The 27,595-nt window shown below is 41.9% G+C and overlaps 1 pseudogene across 1 annotated transcript in view; it reads left to right on the top strand.

Moving 5' to 3' along the window:
* LOC311113343 (VPS10 domain-containing receptor SorCS3-like) overlaps positions 1-27,595 on the top strand; it is a 181,694-nt pseudogene that overhangs the window by 87,771 nt on the left and 66,328 nt on the right. Inside the window, exon 4 of the transcript in view lies at positions 16,120-16,215. The product of the transcript in view is annotated as a VPS10 domain-containing receptor SorCS3-like (transcript). The remainder of the gene's footprint in view (positions 1-16,119; positions 16,216-27,595) is intronic.

A 27,595-nucleotide genomic window follows, 5' to 3' on the forward strand; every position in this document is an offset into this window, starting at 1 on the left:
TGTGTGAAAACCTTGTGATGACTTACAGAAAACGTTTGACCTGTGTCATTGCCAACAAAGGGTATATAACAAAGTATTGAGAAACTTTTGTTATTGACCAAATACTTATTTTCCACCAAAATTTGCAAATAAATTCATTAAAAATCCTACAATGTGATTTTCTGGATTTTTTTCTTCTCATTTTGTCTGTCATAGTTGACGTATACCTATGATGAAAATTACAGGCCTCTCATCTTTTTAAGTGGGAGAACTTGCACAATTGGTGGCTGACTAAATACTTTTTTCCCCCACTGTATCTGATTCCTGTGAACCTGGCCTGGAAAACAACCAACATTATCCATTTCAATGAAAAAGATCAGTCAGAATGTTACTTCTTCACCCTTCTCTTCCTGAATTTTGGGGAAGTTTTTTCTTTACTTCCTCCTTCAGATCAACTCAGCCCATCTCCTCATGCTTGAGTTATAGGTTTCCACATAATTGGCTCTGAAACTACTTATAGAGAGGGAGAAGGAGGAAACAGATATAGGATGTAAGAGGTGGAATATGGCATCCTCTCACTTCCACTCTCTCTGAGAGTTCTCCTTTTTATATATCTCTTTGGAGAGTTGCTGGAAACAACAGAACACATATCCTTTGAGGGGAACGCAGCAGGATGTAGGGCAGTGAATATGTTTGATAGTACACCATCAAACACACCTTTTAGAAAGCAAGAGTGGAGACATCTTATATTTCCACACTGCCTTTTATCCATCCATATTTAACCCCAGATCCCAGCCCGAAAAACAACCTTGGTTGCAGTTAAACAATTGCACGTGTGCCATTCATTCCACAACGTGATTTAAACCCAAAAGCGAGGGGGAAATGATTTAGTTGTGGATTCTGCATACAGAGTATGATGCCCATTAAACAACCAGAGTTATGACTAGATATAAATCAGGAGTTTGTTTGTGGCCCCTCATTCATTACGGCATGGCTTTGAAAAGCCTGGCAAGATTCCGTACAATCATCGTAAATGCTAAAGTGCACACTAAAAAAGGTACAAACCATTTATTTCCCTGACTTACTCTGAGTAACTCTATTTCTGTGTTATTTCTTTATATTTTTTAAAGAGTGGCAGTCTTTAGAGAGGCGTAGAGATACTTCAGCAGCATCCAACTAAAGGGAGGTGGATTATTGACTTACCCAAAATGCCAAGGGGCAGGTTAGAACAGATGATGTGTGAAGTCACACACCTTTTTCACATCACCCCCCAAGGCTTATTGTGAAGAGAAATGGGGCCTTGAACTCTTCCATCCACAAACGAAAAGCAGCAGGATTGGGGGCAGTAGAGATATCCTGTAAATGGTCACAAAACAGTGTAAAACAAACTGATGTTTAAGACAATTTGATGAAAATGTAAATAAGAGTACAGATAACTGCCAAAAGAAAGGAAAAACCAACATACAGCGTTAGGCCACCACGAGCCACCACCCCTTTTTCGATCTTGTCTCATCGCTGCAACTCCCCAACGGGCTATGGAGAGGCGAAGGCCGAGTCATGCGTCCTCCGAAACATGACCCGACAAACCGCGCTTCTTAACACCCGCCCGCTTAACACGGAAGCCAGCTGCACCAATGTGTCGGAGGAAACAACGTTCAACTGACCACCGAAGTCAGCCTGCAGGCGCCCAGCCCGCCACAAGGAGTCACTAGAGCGCAATGAGCCAAGTAAAGCCCCCCCGGCCAAACCCTCCCCTAACCCAGACAACTTGTGCACCGCCCTATGGGACTCCCGGTCACGGCCGGTTGTGACACAGCCTGTGATTGAACCCGGGTCTGTAGTGACGCCTCAAGCACTGCGATGCAGTGCCTTAGACTGCTGCACCACTCAGGAGGCCTTGAAATAGATTTTACAAATGCCTGGGACTATACAGTGAGGGAAAAAAGTATTTGATCTCCTGCTGATTTTGTACGTTTGCCCACTGACAAAGACATGATCAGTCTGTAATTTTAATGGTAGGTTTATTTGAACAGTGAGAGACAGAATAACAACAAAAAAATCCAGAAAAACGCATGTCAAAAATGTTATAAATTGATTTGCATTTTAATGGCGGGCTGGGCGCATGCACGCTGACACGGTCACCAGGTGTACAGTGTTTCCTCCGACACATTGGTGCGTCTGGCTTCCGGGTTAAGCGTGCTTTGTGTCAAGAAGCAGTGCAGCTTGGCGGGGTTGTGTTTCGGAGGACACACAGCTCTTGACCTTCGCCTCTCCCGAGTCTGTACGGGAGTTGCAGCAATGGGACAAGACTGTAACTACCAATTGGTATGACAAAAGTGGGGAGTGAAGGGGGTAAAATAAAATAAAATAAAATATATTTAACACTTTTATTTTATTTTTAAGAACAGGTTCTGAGGTAACCATACGATGTGTCAACACCATTGAATTTCAGGTCAGTGCCAATGCTTTCCGATGATTGGAAAAAAGGCGGATGTCGCTGACTCGCTAGTAGATTTGTCTCGGTTTGACCTAAAAAGCTCTCTTCGCCCTCATGCAAAAGTAATCACGTCTGGAGGGGGAATCTCAAACCTTTATATGTTTATTTAGAAACAGCTTTCTGGAATGCAGAGATTAGGGGAGAACACGAGGTCAAGCTGAGATGCTTGAAGATGCACAGTCAGGAGTGAAAGAGGAACGTTGAACGTGACAGAGATATCGACAAGACAATATGTGAGGTCACTTAAAAACATTCTCAAAATGTCAGTGTTTCTTCCGCTATAGTTCTTCAAAGCACTTCAAGAGTGCATTTGTGAATGAAAGCAGTAACATGCATTCATGCCATGAAGGCAATGCTTAAAGTGCCACGAAAGAATGGCTTATGGCCATAGTGAGAGTTAAACTTTCATGTCTCGTAGTTGTTTTCCCCTGTGTTCAGTAACTTGTCACAAATACCTTATCTAGTGTTCATTCTTGGTTGTGAATGCAACCATGGATTGATGTCATGAAGGCCATGCCTAAAGTGCCATGGAAGTATAACTTATGAAGTTTAAACTTTCATGTCTCATAGTTTTTCCCCTGTGTCCAGTAACTCGCATAAAGTGTCATAAAAGTCTGATTTGTGAAATGTAAACTTTCATGTCTCTTAGTTTTTCCACTGTGTCCAGTAACTTATGACAAATGCTGTATCTTGTGCTCACTCTTGGTTGTTATATGCATACAGTTCCATGAAAGTTAGGGTTAGGTACATTGGGAGATTGAAACTTTCCTGTCTCATAGCTTTTCTCCTCCACACTGTGTTCAGTAACACTTGACAAATAATAATAATACATTTAGGAGGTGCTTATATTTGTCTTGATACAAATGTGTAATGGAAATGTGTTACTTACATATCCCATCTTCCCCTGAGACACCCGCAGGGAGTGGGGTTATGGCCAGGGTCACTATTGCCCAGCGCCCCTGGAGCAATTCGGGTTAAGTGCCTTGCTCAAGGGCCCAGCAACAGATTTTTCACCTTGTCGGCTCCAGGATTCAAACCAGCGACCTTGCCCAACGCTCTAAACCTTGAGGATACCTGCAGTAGCTATACAGGACCTACAGTGCTTACTCTTGGTTCTTATCTAACATCTTAATTTCACACAGTGGGAATACTCATTGACTTCCTAGTTTATTAGCTCAGTTGGTTGAGCATGGCGCTTGCAACGCCAGGGTTGTGGGTTCGTTTCCCACGGGGAGCCAGTGTGAAAATTGTATGCACTCACTAACTGTAAGTCGCTCTGGATAAGAGCATCTGCTAAATGACTAAAATGTAAATGTATTATCAAAAAGCCAGAGAGCCTAGGTTGTGTAGTGAATCTGTTTGTGCATCAGACACATTTCCCTGTTCCTGCTGTTGTTGTTTTGTTTCAGGCGTGGACTGTTTCCTATTTCCTCTTGCTGTCTCTGTTGCCTGTTTCTCATTTCTCAAGGTCACTCCAAGTGTCGAGATGAAGAATAAAAAATAAGTCTCCTCTCACAGATTGGAGCCAGTCTGTAAATGTGAATGTTTTCCCTCCATTATTCGTTCAAACTTGAGTTTCCACCCTCCTACATGTCTCTCACCAACAATCCACTGTGCTCTTTCCGGCAAACACCTGCAAATATCTTTCCATACCCTTAATGTGGCATTCTCCAAAATTAATTTTCAATAATGCTTCAATGGATTCTGCTATTAGAGGAGATATTCTGCTGCAGCTAGTGTACCTTAGGGGTGAGAAGTGTGTGTGTGTGTGTGTGTGTGTGTCTGAATGCCTCTGCATTGGGTATATGTTCCAACAGATAAACACTCTGACAACTTGTACAATGCTGGTCCCCTTCCTGAGATAAGTTATGCTGATGGCAGCAGAGATTATTAAAAGCTATATTTGCTGCCTTTTCTCTCGAAACCTTCCTCTACTGACGCATTCTCTTCATTATTTCTCTCTCTCTCTCTCTCTCTCTCTCTCTCTCTCTCTCTCTCTCTCTCTCTCTCTCTCTCTCTCTCTCTCTCTCTCTCTCTCTCTCTCTCTCTCTCTCTCTCTCTCTCTCTCTCTCTCTCTCTCTCTCTCTCTCTCTCTCTCTCTCTCTCTCTCTCTCTCTCTCTCTCTCTCTCTCATGCAAGCGTTGGCGGAATGGATTTTCATAGTCATCATAAAACCTTCAGGTCAGCTACTGTCTCTGAACTCAAAACGATGGCAGTTTGCTGATGGGAGGCTATTGTGATTTATCCCAAAGATGTGATTGTTAATGGTGTATATTAAGGGTTTAGATTAGCCTGAGACAATGTGCTATCACAGTCCCTTTTATTATGGGCCTTATTATCGGTTTACTGTTTCTTTATGGGCCCCCGACTCTGCAGAACATTTTCTACCGCATTCTCTGTGTTGACAGCACGTCTCTAAGTTGTTTTTCAAGAGGGTAGAGATGGTTTTCTTCTTGTTGAATTAAAAACACTTTTTATCCCAGCATCTAGCAATGGGATCTGCTATGAGGAAGGATAATGAAGAGTTAGAGCAGTTTTGGTTTTGAATTGTTCCAGTCAGCTTTTTCCCCTCAACTATTCACTTCTTGCCCTTTCAGTTAGTTATTGCATGACCTTTTAACATTACCTCTCTTCATCTGTCTCTTATTAAGATATATGGCCCCACAGTCTCTCTGCTGTCCAGCACTGTCTATCAGAGCAATGATGGTAGGGCATTGCCCAATTCATGCCCATTGCGGTTTGCCTCTGCCAACCAAATCTCAGTCGCTATGTTCTCATCTCTCATTTTCCTGTGTCGTCCAGAAGTCTCAGCATCCTTTCAGATAGTCGATTCATCGGGTCTAGGATCTGGTGTTTGGACCCATATTGCATCTGTCATTCCCCTGCGGTCTGGCTAGGAACAAAAATTATAAATATCTCAAACAATAGCTGTAGAAATGTTTCACGGTGGGTTCAGACATTGTGTTCAGACCCCTTTAAGAGTGGATGCCTGGGCTTCGTCTACGTTCAGAACAATGTTTAAGCGTATCAATCAGAGAAAAGATCATGTTTAGAGCCTGAAGGCTTGATCTTGCCTCGGGGTCTTCAGCTAAGAACTTTCCTGTTTTCTCTCATCTCTTTCTCACAGCTGCAATGTCAGGTAAAGTTGTACCTTTTTGATAATTCCGCTTCTGACACCAACAACCCGACCATGTCAAATTTGTGGGCCCCGGTGGAATTTCTTGACAGGGTTTTTCCAGTTTTTCTCCCTGGCTAGTCTTTATGGTGTCTTTGTTATTCAATCACGCAGTTACATAGTGTGGTCAGCGGCCAGCCAAGTCATCTGCAAAAGACCGAGAGAGACCTCAGTATGAGAGCTAGCTGTGCAAGATAGATAAGCAAACTTTTGTTTCGCTGCTGGAACAATACAGGAATAGGACCTCTGAGTCGGTTGCGCTCCTGAACACCCAAGGCGTTATCTCTTTTGTTTTAATAATAATAATAATAAGTTATTTAGCAGACGCTTTTATCCAAAGCGACTTACAGTCATGCGTGCATACATTTTTTGTGTATGGGTGGTCCCGGGGATCGAACCCACTACCTTGGCGTTACAAGCGCCGTGCACTACCAGCTGAGCTACAGATGACGTTTTGTGTGGCACGACAGACTGAGGTGATTTGGTTTGGGAGTTTGGTCCCACTCTCGGTTTTGAAGCACTGGGCTTTTTCCTCTCTCCCCAGTGCCTGGTCTCCACACAGTGTCTCTGTACACCAACCACTTAATTGTTCTGCTTTACAAGCAGCCATCTGGCAAAGCCTCACAACAATTCCTAATGTGATTTCTGGTCGCTGACTTTTTTTTTACTGTTCATTTGATGTTCATGGAGGAACATCATTGTTTTCCCCCTCTCTCTCTCTCTCTCCTCTCTGAAATTGATTTAGTTATGAAAAAGCTCCCCACTTTATTTCAGTGCAAATGGATCCTGGTCAAAATGCTGGGGGGTTTGAATTCTGAGAAGAATGAATCAGGTATTCTGGTATTTCCATGGATTGTTACATATACATGTTACATATTCGGCAATCTGCAGTATGAGGTACATGGTTTTAGTGTTTATGAAAAATCTCTACATGAATCTTGAAACAAGATTTTGCCTCACTCTGTCTTTCCTTTTTAGTGTATATTACCCCTCAGAGTATACTATAACACAACAACAATACTTAGTACTTATATACTTTTCTCTTTCACTGTAGGTGTATTGTATTCTGAAGCAACTGCCTTGCATTGCTTGGAAAATAAAGTTCCTGGAGTGAAGCTCCTAGTAAATGAGAGTTTAATTCTAGGCTATAAGATACATTTTATCTTGCCTCAAACTGTGTACAATTCGAATGGTTGATTAAAACCCTTCAAGCACTAATTTCTTTACATTGGTGAAAGCATTTCATCACTAATATCCACACTTCCTCAGGGTTTCTTCCTCAATGCAGGTAGACACAACAACAGCAGACAGTGCAACTACTGCACTATCTAATCCCCTCTCTGATAGTCAAGTAATATTTCAGACTGCTGCTATCGTCCATCAACAAGCCAAAACCCCATTAGTTTCAGATGCCTGGGAAGCGTTGTGATATTTCATAAACTGCAACTCCAACAGAAAGGGTGCGTATTACCTCTCTACTGAGCTGTTGAAGGCACTTCAGCCAAGTTTTGCTCAGAATCGAAATTCTCAAGCAAATGACGTTTTGCATTTTTTTCTTCAGAAACTCTGTTCAGTCGCAACAGTGCCTCTGGCTCTGTCTGTCTCACTCTCCCTCAATGTATTTTCTCCAGACCAGAACATAGACATAAACACCTAATCACCAAACACTATATAATCTACCGTCTCGTTGGACAGGGGCTTATGAGGATGAAATTGAGGAAGGAAGAGAAGGCCTATTGTATGGCGGTGTAGCCAGGTTTAAACACTGCAATTGCATGCTAATTATGAGTACAGCTTCCTTCCCTGCAGAGACTCATGAATATGTAGTAATTCTAGGTTTCGGAATAACAAAAAAGGCGCCTCGGAAATCAGACTGTAGGAGGCATATGTGTTATGGTTTGGAGGTTTGATTGAATGCATTGCTGTCTGATTGTACAGTTGTCTGTGACACTCTCAAACCAGAGCTGTAGTACTTGAGGATAGAACTAAGTGGTGAACAGTAAAATGGATGCACAGCCTACATACAATACCACACAGCAGCTAGCTATCTCTTTAATTTATACTTGACAAGCCACTCAGGTAGGCAGGCAGCATTCTGTCTCTGGGCTGTAATGTCCCTGCCTGCCGCGGACATGAGAAGACTCAAACAATTTAATTCGGCCATTGGGAGCTCCCTAGTGCTTGCAGGCCCGTTCCACATAATATTTCTCTCTCCAATCAGTCATCGCCTCGTTCAATTCTCCAACTCTCTTTTAATATCCTGTAGAAGCTGTCAGCACACCCTCATGCAGTGTCTGTCTCTCTCGTTATTCTACTTTGTAATTTTCGTGACCGTCTCTCCCCGGCACTCAGGAATGAACTGGAATGAAAAAATATCTTATTGTAATTTCACCACTCTCTGCCGACTACGCCATCTGGAGAAAAAAACTGAAGAGCTATAAAATAATAATCTGTTCCCATTCGTCTTTCCTCACTCATAATGGAAATTGCACCGCACATCCGAAGTGGGTTACTGCTGAGTGGGTGTGGACTTTTTTCAGTCTTCAGACAGAAATAATTAGGTAATCACGGGCACATGGTAGCTATTATTAGGCTCACTCAAACATGCACATATAATCAGTGCAAAAATGTAGCCTGTCAATACAGCCATAAACGGTGATGTATTTTCAAAACACAAGATAGGCTTAAGAAATAAACTATGTTTTACACCTGCATTTCAGCTGAAAGTCATTCATGTTAGCAGCCAATATCAACTAGGGATATATTATGTCACCTCTCTGCAGTCCAGAGCAAGCATAATCATAGGGCCTATTAGTAACGGAGGTTGCAGAATCGGATGGAAAGCATGATCTGTCTGCACCGTGCCATCACTTTGGAGGGCAGCATGCTTGCAGAGTGCTCATTGCCAGCTGGGTAGCCCAAATCTTCATCCCATAATATTGAAAGCAGTGCAATGTTACAGCTGCTTGTCTTTAAAAATACACTGAGTATACAAATCATTAAGAACACCTGTTTGTTCAATGACATAGATTGACCAGGTGAATCCAGGTGAAATCTATGATCCCTTCAATCTTCTCTGCAGATCCTCTCAAGCTCTGTCAGGTTGGATGGGGAGCGTCGCTGCACAGCTATTTTCAGATGTTCGATCGGGTTCAAGTCCGGGCTCTGGCTGGTCCACTCAAGGACATTCAGAGACTTGTCCTGAAGCCACTCCTGCGTTGTTGTGGTTGTGTGCTTAGGGTTGTTGTCCTGTTGGAAGGTGAACCTTCACCCCAGTCTGAGGTCCTGAGTGCTCTGGAGCGGGTTTTCATCAAGGATCTCTCTGTACATTGATCCTGACTAGTCTCCCAGTCCCTCTTGCTGAAAAAACATCCCCACAGCATGATGCTGCCACCACCATGCTTCACCATAGGGATGGTGCCAGGTTTCCTCCAGACATGACGCATGGCATTCAGGCCAAAGAGTTAAATCTTGATTTCATCAGACAAGAGAATCTTGTTTCTCATGGTCTGAGAGTCATGTGCCTTTTACTGGTGAGTGGCATCCGTCTGGTGGAGTGCTGCAGAGATGGTTGTCCTTCTGGAAGGTTCTCCCATCTCCACAGATGAACTCTGGAGCTCTGGAACTCACCTCCCTGACCAAGGCCCTTCTCTCCCAATTGCTCAGTTTGGCCGTGCGGCCAGCTCTAGGAACAGTCTTTTACTTTATTTTTAAAAAATTTGGTGGGGTAGATCAGCTTTAATATTGCAGATAGATTGTAACTTCCATCAATGTAATTGTCTGCATCACTTCCAATCCCCCATATGTTTTTCTCGCAAATATATATATATATATATATATATATATATATATATATATATATATACACTGCTCAAAAAAATAAAGGGAACACTTAAACAACACATCCTAGATCAGAATGAATGAAATAATCTTATTAAATACTTTTTTCTTTACATAGTTGAATGTGCTGACAACAAAATCACACAAAAATGATCAATGGAAATCAAATGTATCAACCCATGGAGGTCAGGACTTGGAGTCACCCTCAAAATTGAAGTGGAAAACCACACTACAGGCTGATCCAACTTTGATGTAATGTCCTTAAAACAAGTCAAAATGAGGCTCAGTAGTGTCTGTGGCCTCCACGTGCCTGTATGACCTCCCTACAACGCCTGGGCATGCTCCTGATGAGGTGGCGGATGGTCTCCTGAGGGATCTCCTCCCAGACCTGGACTAAAGCATCCGCCAACTCCTGGACAGTCTGTGGTGCAACGTGGCGTTGGTGGATGGAGCGAGACATGATGTCCCAGATGTGCTCAATTGGATTCAGGTCTGGGGAACGGGCGGGCCAGTCCATAGCATCAATGCCTACCTCTTGCAGGAACTGCTGACACACTCCAGCCACATGAGGTCTAGCATTTTCTTGCATTAGGAGGAACCCAGGGCCAACCGCACCAGCATATGGTCTCACAAGGGGTCTGAGGATCTCATCTCGGTACCTAATGGCAGTCAGGCTACCTCTGGCGAGCACATGGAGGGCTGTGCGGCCCCCCAAAGAAATGCCACCCCACACCATGCCTGACCCACCGCTAAACCGGTCATGCTGGAGGATGTTGCAGGCAGCAGAACGTTCTCCACGGCGTCTCCAGACTCTGTCACGTCTGTCACATGTGCTCAGTGTGAACCTGCTTTCATCTGTGAAGAGCACAGGGCGCCAGTGGCGAATTTGCCAATCTTGGTGTTCTCTGGCAAATGCCAAACGTCCTGCACGGTGTTGGGCTGTAAGCACAACCCCCACCTGTGGACGTCGGGCCCTCATACCACCCTCATGGAGTCTGTTTCTGACCGTTTGAGCAGACACATGCACATTTGTGGCCTGCTGGAGGTCATTTTGCAGGGCTCTGGCAGTGCTCCTCCTGCTCCTCCTTGCACAAAGGCGGGGGTAGCGGTCCTGCTGCTGGGTTGTTGCCCTCCTACGGCCTCCTCCACATCTCCTGATGTACTGGCCTGTCTCCTGGTAGCGCCTCCATGCTCTGGACACTACGCTGACAGACACAGCAAACCTTCTTGCCACAGCTCGCATTGATGTGCCATCCTGGATGAGCTGCACTACCTGAGCCACTTGTGTGGGTTGTAGACTCCGTCTCATGCTACCACTAGATTGAAAGCACTGCCAGCATTCAAAAGTGACCAAAACATCAGCCAGGAAGCATAGGAACTAAGAAGTGGTCTGTGGTCACCACCTGCAGAACCACTTCTTTATTGGGGGTGTCTTGCTAATTGCCTATAATTTCCACCTGTTGTCTATTCCATTTGCACAACAGCATGTGACATTTATTGTCAATCAGTGTTGCTTCCTAAGTGGACAGTTTGATTTCACAGAAGTGTAATTGACTTGGAGTTACATTGTGTTGTTTAAGTATTCCCTTAATTTTTTTGAGCAGTGTATATATATACACATACATATACAGTGGGGCAAAAAAGTATTTAGTCAGCCACCAATTGTGCAAGTTCTCCCACTTAAAAAGATGAGAGAGGCCTGTAATTTTCATCATAGGTACACGTCAACTATGACAGACAAATTGAGAAAAAAAATTCCAGAAAATCCCATTGTAGGATTTTTAATGAATTTATTTGCAAATTATGGTGGAAAATAAGTATTTGGTCACCTACAAACAAGCAAGATTTCTGGCTCTCACAGACCTGTAACTTCTTCTTTAAGAGGCTCCTCTGTCCTCCACTCGTTACCTGTATTAATGGCACCTGTTTGAACTTGTTATCAGTATAAAAGACACCTGTCCACAACCTCAAACAGTCACACTCCAAACTTCACAATGGCCAAGACCAAAGAGCTGTCAAAGGACACCAAAAACAAAATTGTAGACCTGCACCAGGCTGGGAAGACTGAATCTGCAACAGGTAAGCAGCTTGGTTTGAAGAAATCAACTGTGGGAGCAATTATTAGGAAATGGAAGACATACAAGACCACTGATAATCTCCCTCGATCTGGGGCTCCATTCAAGATCTCACCCCGTGGGGTCAAAATGATCACAAGAACGGTGAGCAAAAATCCCAGAACCGCACGGGGGGACCTAGTGAATGACCTGCTGAGAGCTGGGACCAAAGTAACAAAGCCAACCATCAGTAACACACTACGCCGCCAGGGACTCAAATCCTGCAGTGCGAGACGTGTCCCCCTGCTTAAGCCAGTACATGTCCAGGCCCGTCTGAAGTGCATTTGGATGATCCAGAAGAGGATTGGGAGAATGTCATATGGTCAGATGAAACCAAAATATAACTTTTTGGTAAAAACTCAACTCGTCATGTTTGGAGGACAAAGAATGCTGAGTTGCATCCAAAGAACACCATACCTACTGTGAAGCATGGGGTTGGAAACATCATGCTTTGGGGCTGTTTTTCTGCAAAGGGACCAGGACGACTGATCCGTGTAAAGGAAAGAATGAATGGGGCCATGTATCGTGAGATTTTGAGTGAAACCCTCCTTCCATCAGCAAGGGCATTGAAGATGAAACGTGGCTGGGTCTTTCAGCATGACAATGATCCCAAACACACCGCCCGGGCAACGAAGGAGTGGCTTCGTAAGAAGCATTTCAAGGTCCTGGAGTGGCCTAGCCAGTCTCCAGATCTCAACCCCATAGAAAATCTTTGGAGGGAGTTGAAAGTCTGTGTTGCCCAGCGACAGCCCCAAAACATCACTGCTCTAGAGGAGATCTGCATGGAGGAATGGGCCAAAATACCAGCAACAGTGTGTGAAAACCTTGTGAAGACTTACAGAAAACGTTTGACCTGTGTCATTGCCAACAAAGGGTATATAACAAAGTATTGAGAAACTTTTGTTATTGACCAAATACTTATTTTCCACCATAATATGCCAATAAATTCATTAAAAATCCTACAATGTGATTTTCTGTATTTTTTTTTCTATTTTTGTCTGTCATAGTTGACGTGTACCTATGATGAAAATTACAGGCCTCTCTCATCTTTTTAAGTGGGAGAACTTGCACAATTGGTGGCTGACTAAATACTTTTTTTCCCCACTGTACATACATACATACATACATACATACATACATACATACATACATACATACATACATACATACATACATACATACATACATACATACATACATACATACATACATACATACATACATACATACATACATACATACATACATACATACATACATACATACATACATACATACATACATACATACACATACATATACACATACAGCACTGGAAAAAGACCACTGCAAATGTTTCTTAAATCAGCATCTCTACATGTATGACAGCCATTCCATTCCAGTGTCTGTTGAATTCCAACACAGGCACACCTCATTCTACTGAATTAGGTACTGATTAGGTGATCACCTGAACCAAATCTTGTTTAACGAGGAAAAGTATAAAAAGCACTGCTGTGGTCATCACTATCCTCTTGCAATAGGACCAGCTGGATGGCATAATAACAATTGACCATGCCAAAAGAGTTGAAAAGGAAAGTTTTGAGTGGGGAAAGAAGGGTTCAATTCTGGCTTTACTGTCATAGGGATACAGTGAGCGTCAGGTTGCTTCCATCCTTAAAATTTTAAAGACGGCGGTTCATGAGAACAACGTCAAGCAGCAGACATTGGGGACAACAAAGCTACAGACCGGCAGAGGGAGAAAACGACTCTCTACTGACCGGGATGACCGCCAACTCATTTGAATGTCACTCGACAACCGTAGGATGACATCAAGTGACCTACAAAAAGAATGGCAAACTGCAGTTGGGGTGAAGTGCATGGCAAGGACAGTTCGAAACAGGCTCCTATGGGCAGGGCTGAAGTCATGCAAAGCTAGAAAAAAGCCCTTCATCAATGAGAAGCAAAGAAGAGCCAGGCTGAGGTTTGCAAAAGATCATAAGGATTGGACCGTAGAGGACTAGAGTAAGGTCATCTTCTCTGATGAGTCCAATTTTCAGCTTTGCCCAACACCTGGTCATCTAATGGTTAGACGGAGACCTGGAGAGGCTTACAAGCCACAATGTCTCGCACCCACTGTGAAATTTGGTGGAGGATCGGTGATGATTGATATGGGGGTGATTCAGCAAGGCTGGAATCGGGCAGATTTGTCTTTGTGAAGGACGCATGAATCAAGCCACGTACAAGGTTGTCCTGGAAGAAAACTTGCTTCCTTTTGCTCTGACATTGTTCCCCAACATTGAGGATTGGTCTTTCCAGCAGGACAATGCGCCATGCCACACAGCCAGGTCAATCAAGGTGTGGATGGAGGACCACCAGATCAAGACCCTGTCATGGCCAGCCCAATCTCCAGACCTAAACCCCATTGAAAACTTCTGGAATGTGATCAAGAGGAAGATGGATGGTCACAAGCCATCAAACAAAGCCGAGCTGCTTGAATTTTTGCGCCAGGAGTGGCATAAAGTCACCCAACATCAATGTGAAAGACTGGTGGAGAGCATGCCAAGACGCATGAAAGCTGTGATTTTAAATCAGGGTTATTCCACTAAATATTGATTTCTGAACTCTTCCTAAAAACATTAGTATTGTGTTGTTTAAAAATGAACATGAACTTATTTGAGGTCTGACAACACTGCATATTTTTTGTTATTTTGACCAGTTGTCATTTTCTGCAAATAAATGCTCTAAATGACAATATTTTTATTTTGAAATTTGGGAGAAATGTTGTCAGTAGTTTATAGAATAAAACAAAAATGTTAATTTCACCCAAACACACACCTATAAATAGTAAAACCAGAGAAACTTATATTTTTTCAGAGCTGTACATACATATAATATATATATATATATATATATATATATATATATATATATATATATATATATATTACACATATCCTTTTAAAAAATATATTTCCCTTTATTACTTTCCAACCCCACCACCCCTTCCCTAATTGGAGTAAACTAGTGAACAACAACGCTTAGGCCTCTACTTCCAGCTCATACATACTATATACATTTTATGGTGGTTCCAAACGTCTTCCTTTTAAGAATGATGGAGGCCACTGTGTCCTTGGGGACCTTCAATGCTGTAGATATGTTTTGGTACCCTTCCCCAGATCTGTGCCTCAACACAATCCTGTCTCAGAGTTCTACGGACAATTCCTTCGACCTCATGGCTTGGTTTTTGCTCTGACATGCACTGTCAACTGTGGAACCTTATATGGACAGGTGTGTGCCTTTCCAAATCATGTCCAATCAATTGAATTGACCACAGGTGGACTCCAATCAAGTTGTAGAAACATCTCAAGGTGATCAATGGAAACAGGATGCACCTGAGCTCAATTTCGAGTATCATAGCAAAGGGTCTGAATACTTCTGTAAATAATGCATTCCTGAATTATTTATCAATTTGCAAAAGGTTCTAATAATCTGTTTTTTCTTTGTCATTATGCGGTATTGATGAGAATATATATTTTTTTTCATCCATTTTAGAATCAGTCTGTAACGTAAGAAAATGTGGAAAAAGGGAAGGCGTCTGAATACTTTACGCATGCACTGTATCATGTCACTTCTCTGGAGTCCAGAGCAAGCAAAATCATATGGCCTATTTTTAACGGTCATTGCAGGATCGGATGGAAAGCATGTTCTGTCTGCATTGTGCCATCACTTTGAAGGGCAGCATGCTTGTAGAGTGATCATTGCCAGCTGTGTAGCCCTGTTATTCTTCACAAATATCGTAATAAATTCACCAGAATATGTTAAATCTTCATCCCATCATATTCAAAGCAGTGAGATGTTACAGCTGTTTATCTTTAGACATACACTGAGTATAAAAACATTAAGAATACCTGCTTTTTCTATGATATAGATTGACCAGGTGAATCCAGGTGAAAACTATGATCCGTTATTGATGTCACTTATTAAATCCACTTCAATCAGTGTAGATGAAAGGGAGGAGACAGGTTAAAGAAGGATTGTTAAGCCTTGAGACAATTGAGACATGGATTGTGTGTCATTCAGAGGGTGAATGGGCAATACAAAAAAATTCAGCGTCTTTTGAATGGGGTATGGTAGAAGGGTGCACCGGTTTGTGTCAATAACTGCAACACTCCTGGGTTTTTCACACTCAACAGTATCCCGGGTGTATCAAGAATAGTCCGCTGGGGTTATAAAACAGGAATGGTTTTTGCCCTGTGCAACATGGTCATATATTTAGTTTGCATGTTATAGGATCAAAGGCCCTTGAGCACTCTAGATTCCTGTAGTTACAAGGGTAAGATAGCCAAGTACTCTAAGATGTACAATAACAGGGCTATTTCACATGACATGGTTCAAAGCCAAGATCATTGAATTAGGTCATAAACCTACCTTAAGATGTGGTTGTGGTTGGAAACAGGTTAGTACATAACCGCTGTCTATAAGTCTGTCTTTACATTGAACTGCCTGTCTGTCTATATTTATTTATTTATTTACAGATCAATAGACTCTGGATCCACATATGGATGACTGACAAAGTGGGATCTAAGACGGTGTTGAGTTACCTGTATGTCTGTCCATCCAACAAGAGAAAGGTAAGACAAACTTCAAAAGAGTGATTTTCAATAACACAATAATGTCTAAGACTTCCACCGATCCACAATCCTCCTCACCTTATTTCTTATCTCATTATCGATGGATGAGCCCAGCTCTCTACTGGTTAAGCTGGGATGTTTTTTCCTCATTGCGTTCGAGTGGCCAAGCATAAAATCTGTGTGTATAGCACGGGGAAAAAAATAGGCTTATCTCTGTATCTGTTGAGATGAAGCAGTAATGACCCTTAAATTACTGTGACAATATATTTGTGTATTTAATGCCTCAACTGTGTTTTTTTCTCCCACGTAAATATAGCATGACAATTGATTGGTTTCCACACAACAAGATTCTGTTAACGTCACCGACTATATTCTCACATGTTGTCTAAAGGAAAAAAGCCAGAGGCTTGATCTTTCTAAGAGAAGATAATAGATGAGAATGATGGTGCTGACATTAATCTTCAAGCTTTTCAAATATAATAAAAAATAATATGCCATTTAGCAGATGCTTTTATCCAAAGCAACTTACAGTCATGCGTGCATAATTTTTTTTTGTGTATGGGTGGTCCCGGGGATCGAACCCACTACCTTGGCGTTACATGCGCTGTGCTCTACCAGCTGAGCTACAGAGGACCACACCCGTATTAATGTTCAGCCATTTTCTGAGGTCTTCTGCACAATTTGACTCACAACCACTGCTTATAATGAAGAGTCTAGCATTCTAGACATATAAATATAATTAATATACATAGACATAGAATGAATAGACATTCTATTTCTATGGTTGTAGCTAGATTGATATCCCAATTCACCGGAAATAAGCCTATTTATACCTTCCCTATAGAGTGCTCACTCACAGATAGACCGCAATTGATCTGTGTTTGACATGATTAATCTGCTGTTAGGCATCCTCTCCTCCTCTCCTCCCTTTGTTTGTGGTCATCAGAAGGCTTGAGCACCGTCCAACAGCAGGCTGAAGCCCCTCAGACAACACAGCAATGACTATCGCACCCGTCGCATGACGATTAGCTCGGTCGCTCGACTCCCACCGACTAGCTGAACATCAGCAGATAGCGTGCAGAGGTTATCCCTCCAACCTGTATTGATCTAAGCTTTGTTACCAACCTCTCTCCTCTTTGTTGCTGGGAGACGCATTGGTGAGGAATTGGCAAGTGGATGTGGAGCGAAATCTTAATTACCTGGCGATGGTGTATTTGATGATGTGAAAGTAATTGACGATGATGTGACTATTACGTAAGCTCCCCTCGTGGAACTTAGTGCCTGGTAAAACTGATTCAGCAACAGATGGACATATCCATATCCCTATGATCCACATAAACTATCTCAGAAAGGAAATTAATTCAATCTACTGAGGGATGGGTTATGAGAAGGCTTTTAGTCCAGTTATGGTATTTGTCCAATACATTCTTCTACATTTTGTAAGATAAATTATGTTTGAATAGGGTTTATTCTTGAATATGTCACATGGCAAATAATATTACTGTGCAGGAAATTAAATCAGGTTGCAAGTTACTACATTTCCAGACTTCTCCAATTCCTTTTATTCTCAATATATAAAGTGTATATTGCGCCTTCCAATAAATGCAACAGTGATATTTTATTTAACTAGGCAAGTCAGTTAAGAACAAATTCTTATTTACAATGACGGCCTACACCGGCCAAACCCGGGACAATTGTGCGCCGCCCTATGGGACTCCCAATCACAGCTGGTTGTGATACAGCCTGGAATCGAACCAGGGGGTCTATAGTGACGCCTCAAGCACTGAGATGCAGTGCCTTAGACCACTAAGCCACTTGGGAGGTTATCTACAGAGTACCGCTATATCCACAGCTATACAACAAGCCCTCAATAAATATGTCTTAATATTAAGTGTATTAGAGTAAATATAACGCAAGCCTGGTTGAAAAGGTCTCTGCTAAATTATTATCAGAGCTGAGAAACGTACACCGTCTCCCTGTTCAGTTGTGAAGAAACACCGATCCACCCAGACCCTCCAAGGACTTCTAGCATTTATACTTGTCACGTTCGTTGAGTAAAGGATCGGACCAAGGTGCAGCCTGGTATGCGTACATGGTTGTTTATTATTATAAACACCGACAAAATCCAACAGAACGTGACATTCAAGAGGCTCAACATCCAACAAGCCAAACAGAAACAAGATCCCACAACATAGGTAGGCAAAATGGCTGCCTAAGTATGATCCCCAATCAGAGAGAACGATCGACAGCTGCCTCTGATTGGGAACCACACCCGGCCAACATAGATATACACATTCTAGATATACACATAGATATTCACACCCTGACCAAACCAACTAGAGATTGTGTGTCAGGGCGTGACAGTACTTTCCTCTCTAAATGGTGAGACAGAGAGAAAGGGCCTGATAGAAGAATCAAAAATGCAAGGTGAAATGCAATTTCCACTCATAATAAATGCTGTCGCTTAATACAATATCATAGAAAAAGATTAGACTTGACCTTAGAAACTTTAAATTACATGTGACAAGGCCCTAAGACACTGGGAGAAATAAATGGGGCCTTTCGCCGTCCCTCATCCCTCAGTGAGGGTAATGAATGGCAAAATTGGAAGGTCAGGCCAACAACAAAAAAATAAATAAAAGAGAGAAAAACTGGCACAGAATCCACAGTCTGTTTATTGGCTCTTAATGAAAACCAATTTATCTAAATCACCACCAGGGAGGATTCCTAGTTAAAGCTGGGGAAAGAGGGTGGTATTTTTGTCAGTGAAAAGTGTGCTGCTGTTTTTTCCAATTCAAATCTATTGCAGGGAAAGAAAACACAGCCGTTCGGGCTGTGGCGCTATCCAAGTAACGCTTTTCCCTTCTCCTTTTTCTGTCTGGTTTTAGTAGTTTTATTATCATTAAAGCCAGGTGTCAGGTTAATGTCGTATTCCATTAAATCGCAAAGAGAAAGCATATTTGAGCTATGTATGTCTTATTAATCCAGATATCTATGGATTAGTTTGAGAAAAAAGGCCCTGGTTCTATATAGTGGAAATGCTTTTTAGGGATATGTCTGTGTTTTGAGAGTAATGAACTGTAATGAAAATGTCTGCTTTACTTCCCCTCACAAATAAATCATATTATACCAATATATAGATAGTACACCAATAAGGTCAGATTTTGTTACAATGTGGTGTTTCATATTATATATCATACAATCTTCCAAACATAGCGCTTTTTCTTAATTAAGTTGTATCAATGTTGTGTACTTTCACAGTATCTTTGGTTTTATAGTATGAACATAATTGTACTTAATACGTACATTTGTGTTCCTATTATGATTTTAGTTTTACAGATCTTGCTCTGTTATTGCTTTCTCGAAAGGCTCATTTCTAACAAATGTGCAGCAATACATTTACATTTTCATTGAATTCATGACAAAATGAAAGTAGAGACAGTATTATTCCTAGCATGGAATTAGGATTCCTCCCACTGTGGTAAGATAGATCATTCCACAAAGACATTATTCTTAATTGCACAAATATTTGTTATTTCTTATCACATATTTACAGTAGATATCATTCAAAACAAATGTAGTCACGCATGGTAAACACAAAGTTATCAAGGTCTCCCTTCCTACGCAGCTGTTTTACAAAACACCATAGAACAACTTTGGATTCTAGAAAACGTTTCCTATTCTTTAAAATGGCAACTTTTTGTTGTAGTTGTGTTGTGGTCCCTCATTGTTGACTTATAGGTCCGCAGGGGTATTCTGAACCACCTCTATCTCATTAAAGGGAATGTATTTGGAGAGGGGTGACTAAAAGCCAAAGTGCACCAAAGTGCAGACCTGTGAGTGCACTGGAAGAGGCCAAAAAACCATGGCAACAGAGGCGAGAGGCACATTTGTAAAATGAAGTCCAAAACAAAGTGAAGGTGTTAGCACTAGTAGCAGCTTGATGCATGCCAAGACCTGGAGTGCTGACATGGCTAACTCTCTCTCTCTCTCTCTCTCTCTCACACCCCTGTTTAATGCACACTATAGATGTTGGTGATATTTTGTTTGCATTAAAAGGATGGGCCTTTGTAGACATGGCTCAGAAGACATACAATTGTGGACATGGAACACTCTCAGAAGACATACCTTTGTAGACATGGGAGACTCTCAGAAGACATATATTTTTGTACATGGAACACTCTCAGAAGAAATACGTACAGTTCTGATGAAATGATTCCTTAAGCATTGACACAACGTGGAATCCGATGGTGATTAGTAAATTAGATAATGTAGTATTTTTGATTGGGAGTCCATACAAGTGCAACTTTAAAACAGTCTGTTCTGTACTGATCACATATTGAGTTTTTCTATATTCAAACAGCAGTGTCTCAAGCTTTGTCACATCCATTTACTATTTGTCTCCAGTCTTTTTGTACTCAACGCAGGTCAATCTCTATCTCTTTACTCAATGTCTGGAGTAAACTGTTCTATTTAGAGTTCTAGAACTCTGGGTGACCTCTCTTGACTCTTATATCAGAATGTGTGGGCAGTGATGTAGCTGTTCCTCTCTCTCTCTGACTAAGGGCGATACAATTAGAGCATCTGTGACACGTCTCAAAAAAGTATGAGGGTGGAAAGTATGGAAACAACGCAAAACAATAGATAACTTTTTTTCTTCTTGTTCTTCTGTGTTCCTCTGGGACTTTTCCACTGTTCAAGTCTCCTAATTGACATCAGTATTGGAGCTGCTTGTCTTATAAATCTTTTGACAAGAGTTGTTATGCTAGACAACGTCAGGCCCGAGTTGTTTTGTGCAGTCCAGTTATTCATGTAACACCCTCCCTGAAAGCAAAGATGATATTTTTCTGAATGCATTTATAGTCTGAGATGTATTGGGTTGGGGGGGGTTGGGAAGCTAGTGGTGGACGTCTCAAGGGAGAAGTGAAGACAAACCTTTTAAAAAACACAAGTCCCCTCGACTCGAGTTGTATTCCATTCTTAACATATTGCATCTCGGCTCAAACACCTCGTCGGACCTGAGAGACAAGGCCTTGGGTCCCTAATGGATTGTGTAAAGGATATGTTCATCAAAACGTTAACTTGGTGGGACTGTTGAGTTCAAGTATTCAGTACACATTGCATTTACTGTGGTCACTTGGGGATATGGGGTTTTGGCTTCATTACGTAGTTAGAAGTGTTTATGAGAGCAGACAATTCACCTCAGAAAAAGCTGATAATGTAGATAAAATGACATTAGCACAGACAGACAATGAACATTGATTGAACAAAAATATCCAGTTTATATCCATGTATCTATTGCCAGTCTATCATGAAGCCTATCACTATCTAGCCTGGTTAAGTTCAACCTTTGTTCCCTTAGCACCAGTCTTTTAATTAAAGTGTTCTCTGTGTTTCATGATATCCTTATTCACGTTTCTGGTGTTCAAATCAATTAATGTTGGGTATGTCAAGAGGAGAACCCCAGGTGGTTGACATAGCTTTGTTTTTCCCAAATAATGTTCCTGTCAGCCCCCTGTAGTCTCCCACTCAGACACACAATGTCAGATGAAGAACGTCAATTTACCACATTCCGTGCATCAACCAAATCATGCTGTTCTTAGATAGTTGACATGTTGGAGATACATTTATTCTCACTTCCTTTTTCACTTTGGATGTGTCAACAGAAGCAAAACACGTCTACAGACAGTCAAACAAGCTCACAATTTCCAACGTTCCAAAAAAACAGATGAGTTTGGAGTCAATCACCTGCATACTCTATTTGCAGCCTAGTCACCCAGCACCACAATTACATTGCAGGCAACCCAACACACCGCCTAAGCCCAGTTTGAAGCGAACGTCAAACAACTCATAATTTGGTTATTTGTAATTCCTACCACTGGGGGAAACAATCAGTATTGCCAGACAGCGCAGCGCCGCTAGAATAAAGTGTCAGTGTGTCTCAGGTTTATTTGTGACTTCTCCAGTCTCTAACTCACTTGCCCTACAGTGTGTATGGGGATTTGATTGGCCCCTTGTCTGCATTAGGTTAGTTGCTTGTTACAGATAGCAGGATTAGTGTCATTAGTCAAGTGGGGGAAGGATGGCTCAGAGCCCAATAAATTAGAACACAATAGACTATAACTAAATGGTGTCTTCATGTTGATGATAAAGCAGGAGAAGGTGTTGTGGAGGGGGGTCTTCATGTTGAGGATAAAGCTTGAAAATATGTTGTGGAGGGGGGTGTTCGTGTTGAGGATAAAGCTGGAGAAGGTGTAATGTATGCACTCACTAAAACTGTAAGTCGCTCTGAATAAGAGCGTCTGCTAAATGACTAAAATGTAAATGTAAATGTGTTGTGGAGGGGGGTGTTCCTGGTGAGGATAAAGATGGAGAAGGTGTTGTGGAGGGGGGTCTTCCTGGTGAGGATACAGATGGAGGTGTGTGTTTTTTTGGAGGATGTATACAGTATGTAGCTTCTAGGGATGCAGATGCACACACACACGTATGCCATCACATAAACACACATGAGCACGCACACACACACCTGTTAGACAAACATACCAAGCTGAAGCACAGGCCTGGTATGCATGCATGCATACACACAAACACAAAACTTAGACAGACAAGACTAGGCCTGGTGGAACTAAAACCTGGTGGAACTCAAACTCAAAAGGATGCATGGTGATGCAGTTTTGGCAGCACTGGCACAATGAAGCAGAGAGGACAGAGAGAACAGAGAGAACAGGGGACTGAAATCAAAGGGAAATTATGGATACAGCGAAGTGGAGGCAGCTTCATGGTGAGGAGAGATAGAGAACGCGAACAGATGGGAGTTACTCTCTTAATGGAATAGCAGATATACATTGTCACAACAGCAGATGGATGGAGGTGTGTTGTTAAACAGAGAGAGGATTGAGGAGCCAATGTGCCAACAGCAAGGAAACAGATTGTGTGAGAACGGCGACTTTCTGTCATTGCTAGGCCTCTCTTGCCATACACCTGTGTTCCTTTGGTGATGGTGGAGGTGTGACATCCTTTTGGTTTTTCAGCATGTGCCGGCCTCTTTATATTGCGTTTAAAGCCCCAGTTGATGGACTGCCTCTTCAATTCAAACCACAATGGGGTTCAAGTCTGGAGACTGAGATGGCTATTGCAAAATTGTGATTTTGTGGTCAATTAACCATTTCTTTATGGATTTTCATGGGTGCTTGGTGTTATTGTCTATCTGGGAGATCCACTGGCGGCCAAGTTTCAGCCTCCAGGCAGAGTCAACCATATTTTTGCCTCAAATGTCCTGGTACTTGGTAAAGTTCATCATGTCGTTGTCCTTAACAAGTACCCCAGGACCAGTGGAAGCAAAATATCCCCATAACATCAAAGATCCACCACCATATTTTACAGTAGGTATGGGGTTCTTTTCTCCATATGCATCTTTCTTTCAACACCAAGCCCACTACTGGCGTGGCCAAAGAGCTCTATTTTCATGTTATCCAACAAATGTAAATGCCTAGAGATTGCTAAATGGCATTGGCACCTGAGTTGGAACCTGTGCTATGGTCAGATGACATGAAAATAGAGCTCTTTGGCCATCCACACCATATCATTTCCCTTTTCTTTTTTGCATACAATATAGCTCAGTAAAACAATAATTTTATACAGTATTTTTTGCTCATCTTTATCAAAGGTGCCAAATGTTTTGTACCTGACTGTAAGTGAGTTTGACGTCCTTTTGTCTTTTTAGGATGGTCAGGTTCTTTATTGCATTCCAAGCCCCAGTTGCAAGGCTAAGGCAGGCTACCTTCACACAGGTACTGGGTTATTGGGTATTGGGTTATGTCTTATGAGTAGCCCTTCTTGCCCTTGGTGAATACCACACGTCCACAGGGTGTATTTAGAATTCCTATCCGCTCACCTGAAGGCTTTGATATTTCAGCGGCGTCAAAACCTTTATGGGGGGGGCTATCCGTTTATTGGTATTCATCTGTCAAGTCGTGGGGGGGGGGGAGTACGGTGTGTGTTTGTTTGTGTTTGTGTTTGTGTGTGTGTTGGACAAGGCTGACATTTACCTTTTTCTGTGGGGAAGACAAAATGGTCAATGTGATGGATTCTGCCTCGCACTGAACCTTGCCTCTTAACTACAGTCCAACAGCCTTGTTCTGTGGCCGGCTCCACTTTCATATGTCACTAACATAACCCGCTCTATATTTTTTTCTTGTTCATCAGTTTGATAAAGTCTCCTTCTGAGGGAGAGCAATAATGAAAGGGGTGGCCATTTTGAATCCATTGGTGTTTATGGTCATTTGAAGCTGCCAGCCAGCAGTACTGGTTTCCTCATCATCTATTTGAAATAGGGGATTATCAAAGCAGCTTCCTCTTTCAGTAGAATGTCGATCTATACTGGCGTTGGTCTATGCTGGAGTTGTTCTATACCGGAGTTGGTCTATACTGGAGTTGGTCTATACTGGAGTTGGACTATACTGGAGTTGGACTATACTGGAGTTGGACTATACTGGAGTTGGACTATACTTTGAAGATACAGGAGACTATCCATTGTCTTTGCTACAACTTCCAATCAGATACTAAACCTGTGCCATTCTGACTCATGTACTGTAGATTTGGACAGCAAGCCAAATTGTACTTGCAAAGATGTATTCTAGATTGTTGATATTTATTTTCCAGAGCGTCAATTCCAGTATATCTAACCTGAGGTGTTATGCTACACACCTGGGAGTAATGATCTACCTTGCCCATGACATTAACAACCAAACACAATCAAACACCCGGATAATGTTTTATTTTCATTAGCATTTTCATGCACTCTCTGCTGCAATTCCTTTCCCACATATATACCACTTAGACATACATTCAGTTGCAGTTTTATTTGTACTTGGGGAACCTTCTATGCCCTTGAGGCTTAGAACCTGTTTGTTTAATGTGGCTCCGAGATTGGCTCTTTAGGACAACATTAGTAATGTACTAATTGGAGTGTGAAATTATAGGGCGTCTTCATTGCACAAAAAGCCATCCACAAATAGTGCGGAGGGAGGATCAAAGATGTATAGTTAAAAAGTGCTGCGTTCACCAGATAAAACATTGATGTAATTTCCCATCTGCCTCCCCCATTAGCTCTAGTCATACCCCCCATCCACCTCCCCCACATATTCACCTAAAGATCGTAACTTGCCCAGGAGCCTATAAATCGGGAACAGCAGTGAAACTAAATGTCTCATCATTATGCAGCCTCCACCTTTCCGCTCTGAGAAAATCTACCATATATCCTGAGGAGTAGTGGCACTAGTTCAAATCCAATCTCATTTCTGTAAGGTTTTTATGTTATTTAAAAAAAAATACTAATTACGCCCTCGTGCAATTTTGTTGCCTTTGGTGTAATGGGGTAAGTTGAATTACTCTACCGGTTGACTAATGGTAATGGGTGTCTGAAGTTGACAGGGCACATTTTGGGTTGTGGTATAATGCTGTTGCTGTTAGTTAATTCCCTATGTGTTAGGCAAGATGGTTGTCACGTTAACAACTGCATATGCATTCATAACATGCATTGAGGAGTTTTAATATCTTCATCGTGCCACCACGGAGACATAAATCAATATGTCTATATATGAGAAATATATAGTCCCAAGCTTATTTTAAAGCTCCACATAAGGTGAAACAGTGCCACTGTTGGCCCCAGCACATTTGTTATTGCTTTTGTCTTTTTGAAGAAACGAGGAGAGGAGTATCCAGCATCGAGGTAAAAAGAAATGGTCAAAAGAAATCGCAGGACTACTCTGCTGTTCTATCGCACGTGCAATGATGTCATAGAAAAAAACGGTGTTCATTGTTTGAAGTAACTTCTTTGTTGTTGTAATATCGCAAACGGACGTGGCAGTTTCATCCTGTTTGGATTCCAGTTTTAAATACAAACCTATTGTTTAGTAGTCTACCATACAAAATGCTATATGGCAACATTACCTTTTCAATATGGCATGTTCCATGTACTCTTATGTTTTTGTATTGTATTGAGTATGGAAACAAACATTGTAGATAATGTTGCCAATATGTCACAGTACAGCCTACTTTGTAGTACACTAGTCTGTGTGATGCAGGTCATTGTTGGAAGGAAATATCTTCTGAAACCCAGCAGAATATGACATGTTGTTCAACTGTACGGTACACTTACTTAGAGAGCAAGGTGACCTGGAAGTATAAGAATAGTGATTTTAAGAAACAGCAGGGTGCATTTTGGATGGGGGGCAAATTACAGTCATGGGGGCTGAATAATGAAAGAGGGAACACCCCGAAATGTACCTTTTACCGTTTGTCTCTCATCCTGAGTAGATTGATAGATGGACCCCTACCCCCCCCCCCCCCCCCCCCACCCCCTCCTATCATCCTCTCTCTGTTATTCAGATAATGTCATGAACAGGAGTTGAGTTCGGCCCAGAACAAACCGTACACTTCAAGGGCATGTGAAAATGTCTGGAGGATAGTTTGGCTTCTCCGGGTTTCACAGGGTTCATACAGGGATCATACTGAACAGGTGCGGCCCACATCTGGATAAACCCGCCGTCAGTCTTTCAGGGTCTTAGGATGTGGAGTTATCATCAGTCTGGAGAGAGAGGCAGGCTAGGAAATGAGAAAATAACACTCTGATTGTCGAGGAAAGTCGGCACATAACTTTTGTTGTGTGAACAGAGTAGGCTCAGGGAGAGGTAAAATGTTGCTAATCGCTAAGGTGTTATATAATCAAAATAACATATTTAGTCGTTCTCTTGTCACTTTTCTCCAACATTTGTCACTTGCCATTGTTTTCGCTTTTCAAACAGTAAGGCCACAAATAAATGTGACGAATGTTCACTGTTGGCGCTTAGCTTGCCAGCTGAATGGATCGTTTTTCTCCAATCCCCTCACCCAGGGGGGCAGCTACCAAAAAACAAATCCGGAAATGGTAGGAAACACACATTCCCTCCAGTCCTTCTATATGCAAACATTTCTTGACTTAATCTGCTCTAATGACGCAAATGTATGCCGTTAATTATTTTCCACCAAGAATCGTATCACGGCTAAACGTTAGCACAAATGCAACGGGGGACATCCGTCTCATTAAAGTATGCAGAGCCAGAAAATAAGTAGAAAAACTACATTATTTAGGACTTGAGTTTTTTTGTCTTCATTTACAGTAAATTGACTCTATAAAAATGCATTAGCATTTCCAATTTTGTGGAATTAATAGTATTATGTGGGATTTTGCCCTTCTATGGATGTGTTTCAGCTCTTGTCGTTGGAGGAGTCTCCTTCAGAATATCCTTGTCTAATAGGAGTCAGTGAATTTATAAATCCCAGAGTGCGTTCGCTTACAGGATCATCTCTTGTCATTGTAATCCACGGCTGACACCTTTCT

Source organism: Coregonus lavaretus (genome assembly GCF_964263955.1).
Source record: "Coregonus lavaretus genome assembly, chromosome: 40".
NCBI lineage: Eukaryota > Metazoa > Chordata > Actinopteri > Salmoniformes > Salmonidae > Coregonus > Coregonus lavaretus.